Genomic DNA, 4,352 nt, shown 5'->3' with positions numbered 1-4,352 from the left:
GCCGCGAGGGAGAGGGAGAGGGAGAAGGAGGCGAGGGCCGGCAGGTCCCTCCGCAGAACTTGATTTTTTTTTGAGGGCCGGCAGGTCCCTCCGCAGAACTTGATGATTTTTTTTTTGAGGGCCGGCAGGTCCCCTCCGCAGAACTTGATTTTTTTTGAGGGCCGGCAGGTCCCTCCGCAGAACTTGATTTTTTTTTTGAGGGCCGGCAGGTCCCTCCGCAGAACTTGATTTTTTTTGAGGGCCGGCAGGTCCCTCCGCAGAACTTGATTTTTTTTTTGAGGGCCGGCAGGTCCCTCCGCAGAACTTGATTTTTTTTGAGGGCCGGCGGGTCCCTCCGCAGAACTTGATTTTTTTTTGAGGGCCGGCAGGTCCCCTCCGCAGAACTTGATTTTTTTTTTGAGGGCCGGCAGGTCCCTCCGCAGAACTTGATTTTTTTTGAGGGCTGGCGGGTCCCTCCGCAGAACTTGATTTTTTTTTGAGGGCCGGCAGGTCCCCTCCGCAGAACTTGATTTTTTTTTTGAGGGCCGGCAGGTCCCTCCGCAGAACTTGATTTTTTTTTGAGGGCCGGCAGGTCCCCTCCGCAGAACTTGATTTTTTTTTTGAGGGCCGGCAGGTCCCCTCCGCAGAACTTGATTTTTTTTTTTTTGAGGGCCGGCGGGTCCCTCCGCAGAACTTGATTTTTTTTGAGGGCCGGCGGGTCCCTCCGCAGAACTTGATTTTTTTTTGAGGGCCGGCAGGTCCCCTCCGCAGAACTTGATTTTTTTTTTGAGGGCCGGCAGGTCCCTCCGCAGAACTTGATTTTTTTTGAGGGCTGGCGGGTCCCTCCGCAGAACTTGATTTTTTTTTGAGGGCCGGCAGGTCCCCTCCGCAGAACTTGATTTTTTTTTTGAGGGCCGGCAGGTCCCTCCGCAGAACTTGATTTTTTTTTGAGGGCCGGCAGGTCCCCTCCGCAGAACTTGATTTTTTTTTTGAGGGCCGGCAGGTCCCCTCCGCAGAACTTGATTTTTTTTTTTTTGAGGGCCGGCGGGTCCCTCCGCAGAACTTGATTTTTTTTGAGGGCCGGCGGGTCCCTCCGCAGAACTTGATTTTTTTTTGAGGGCCGGCGGGTCCCTCCGCAGAACTTGATTTTTTTTTTTGAGGGCCGGCGGGTCCCCTCCGCAGAACTTGATTTTTTTTGAGGGCCGGCGGGTCCCTCCGCAGAACTTGATTTTTTTTCTAAGTCCCGACTTGGGGACGACAGGCGGACCAGGGGAGGAGCTACCCGGCCAGGCCCGGGCGGCTCCACCTCCCTCGAGTCCGTGGTCGGTCCCGGCTGCCCGCTCCCCCACGCTCCAGGGGGTCGACCAGATGGCCCTGGGGGTTCCGTGGGGCGCCCCCCCCCCCCCCGCTCTTTGCAGGGTAATGGAGCAGTGTTTGGGGCCAGTGGCCAGGCCACGGTCCCACGAGGTCCCGGTGACCCGTGGCTAGGCCCCGCCAGATGGCGTAGCTATTTTGTCCCCGGAAAGGAGCAGGTTTTGTTGCCAGGTAGGTGCTGACACGCTGTTTGAGTGACTCGCCTTAGCGATGTGGGCCTCTGGGTGCGTGCGGGGCTCTGGGCTTGGCCGTGGTGCCAAATCCGGCTCGGCCCTCGCTCGTTGGAGCCGTCCGCGTGGGCCTGTGCGCCGGCTCTCGTGCCCCCAGCTGGTCCCGGGCTGTGGTGCCACCTCTGGTCTCCAGCACCCGAGGGCGGCGTGGGCAAGTGGCGTGGGTCCTTTATCCCGTTCACTCCACGCTGTGGGCGCCCGGCTGCGGCCGTGGTAACCCCCGCTCCGTTCCGCAAGGCTCCGTGCCACGTGTCAGGCGTTCTCCTTGGGTTGCCCGGCTGCTCTTGCCCTGGGCTCGAGGGGTGCCGGCGAGGCTGAAAGCAGGTCCCTCTGGTCGGTTGTCGTCGCCAGGCGTTTCCCCCCTTGGGTTCCTCCTTGGGCACGTTTTCGCTGATCGATGTGGTGATGTCGCGTTCTCCCGGGCCGGGTCTAAGCCGCGTCAGACGAGGGACGGACATTCATGGCGAATGGGACCGCTCTTCTCGTTCTGCCCGTGGGCCCCTCGCTCCTCCTCCTCCTCTGCCACCCGCTGCCGTGGGGGGGTGTTGAGGGGAGGGTGCGGGGGGGTTTGTGGGCTCCGGCCCGACTCTGCTTTCCCACGGTTCTCGCCTCAGGGCGCCCGTGGGTGTGGGGTCCAGCTGACGCAGCGGACACTCTCGCTTGCCGCTCTCGGCTCCTTCACGCGGGGTGAGCCGCCCTCCCTGTGTCGGGGAGGGCCATCCCGAGGCCGCGCTGCTCACCGCCCGGGCGTGCTGAGCGCGTGGCGCCTGGCCCTCTGTGGTGCCCCTGGAGCGCTCCAGGTTGTCTCAGGTGCCTGAGGCCGAGCGGTGGCGTCGTTTCCCGTTCCCAGCGACCCCCTCGGGCTGCCGCTGTCGGTGGTGTGTCCGGAGAGCGGGTGGTGGAAGTCGGTAAGGGAGGCCCACCCGCCCCCCTCTGTGGGGGTGCGGGCACCTCGTCGTCCTCTGGTGCGCGTCGTGCCAGGGCGGTGTGTGTGGACAGGACTTGGTGGGGCGTGTGAGTGACCGCGCCGGGCCGAGCCAGCGCTGCGGCGCCTGGCCAGCCGAGGGCTGCTGCTTCTCTTTGCCCGGCATGCCGTGCCCGTCTCCGCTCCTCTCGTGGCCTCGGTGTGGAGGCCTGAGGTCCCTTCCGGGCGGGGATGGGAGCATGGCGTGCGTAGAAGAGGCAAAGGCGGTCCCCTCGTGGGGCTCTGGCCGCGGGTGCTCAGGATTGTCCTGGGCCTGTCCCTTGCCGCAGACCCACCCCCGCCCCCTCCCAGGCCCTGGAGGCCTTTGGGACGGCGTTTCCTTGGGCGGAGCCCGGTCAGGGGGACGAATGGGTGGGGGCGATGCGCCCTCGGTGAGAAAGCCTTCTCTAGCGATCCGAGAGGGTGCCTTGGGGTACCGGAACCCCCAGCCGCCGCCCCTCCTCTGCGCGTCGTGGCCACCGATGCGGGGTGACTACCGTCGCGTGTTGGGCAGAGCCCCCTCTCCGCGAGGGGTCTGCCGGCCCCGCGGTGGGGCCGAGCGTCGCTCTCTTGCCTACCGCGGCCTGCGCCTCCCCCCTCCGAGTCGGGGGAGGATCCCGCCGGGCCTGGCCGGCGTCTGGCGCGTGGGGCTCCCGCGTGCGTGCGAGTGCGAGAGCGTGCGCGCGCGCGGCCGCTCCCCCGCGGCGTGCGTCTCCTTGCTCTGCGCCGTGCGAGCGGCTGTCTGCCGCCCGCTCCCGTGCCGAGTCGCCGCCGGGGGTGACGTGCGGGCACGGGTCGGGCCGCTCTCGCCTGGGGGCGCTTCCCCCGGGTCGTGGCTCCGGGATGGAGCAGACGGACGGATGGAGGTTCAGACGGGCCCCCGCGCGGCGGGGGTCGCGTTGGGGCCCGGTTCTTGGCGGGGGAAGGTGCGCCAAGGGTGCTGAGGCCGGCCGGCGTCCCCGGGCGTCGCGGGACCGCTCTCGTGCTGGTGGCGGTGGGATCCCGTGCACGTTTACCTGGCGGCCCGGCTCGCGCCTTCGTTGGTGCGCCCTTCCCCCCCCCCGGAACCGCTCCCCACGCGCTGCCGGCCGTCGCCCGCTGTGCGCCCCCTCCCCGTCGCCGCCGACCTTTCCCCCCTACCTTGTCCCCGGCTCGCCTGGACGGCTTTGAAGGCGCGCTGTGCTCTCGATCCATTCCCTCGGGACCGAAACCGGCCTCGCCGCTGTTGGGTGTTGTCCCCCCTCCCCGGGCCTCTAGCGGCCTTGGGCGGGGGGGGGGCATCCCCGGGCGAAGGGCTCTCGGCCCGTTGTGAGGAGGAGAGGCCCGCGTGGGTCCAGTCGGGCGTGGGCACGGAGGGGTGTGGTCGTGCGCGCGGGAGGACGCCCTGTTGGGGGTCGGTCGTGACTCTGGCCGTGGTGGCTGGGGGGGCCCCGAGCCCTGCGATGTGGCGGGGGCCTGCCTGCCGGGGGCCGGGTCGGTGTCCTCGGGTGCCACGGGACCGCCCTTGTGCTGGAGGCCTTGGGCGGTGGGACCCCGTGTGCCCCGGCGGCCGACCTCGGGCCTCGGAAGGCGCCTTGGGGGGGCTCTCGCGCTCCCTCGCGGTGGCCCGCGGTCCCCTTCCCCACGTGGCTGCTCTGGTTTCTGGCGCCCGAGCCCCCCGCCGCCGAGCCGTCGTCTCGCGGCCTCCCCCCGTCCGCCTGCCGACCCCGGTGCCGCGCGCCCCGGTGCGCTGGCGCTTCTCAGGCCCGTGGCGGCCTCCCATCCGTGTCTGCCGCCGCCGCCGGCCCGGCGGCGGTGTCGTGGTT

This window comes from Meles meles, unplaced genomic scaffold, assembly GCF_922984935.1.
Source record: "Meles meles unplaced genomic scaffold, mMelMel3.1 paternal haplotype, whole genome shotgun sequence".
NCBI lineage: Eukaryota > Metazoa > Chordata > Mammalia > Carnivora > Mustelidae > Meles > Meles meles.
The sequence above is the reverse complement of the archived record's forward strand: the minus strand, read 5'-3'. Positions refer to the sequence as shown.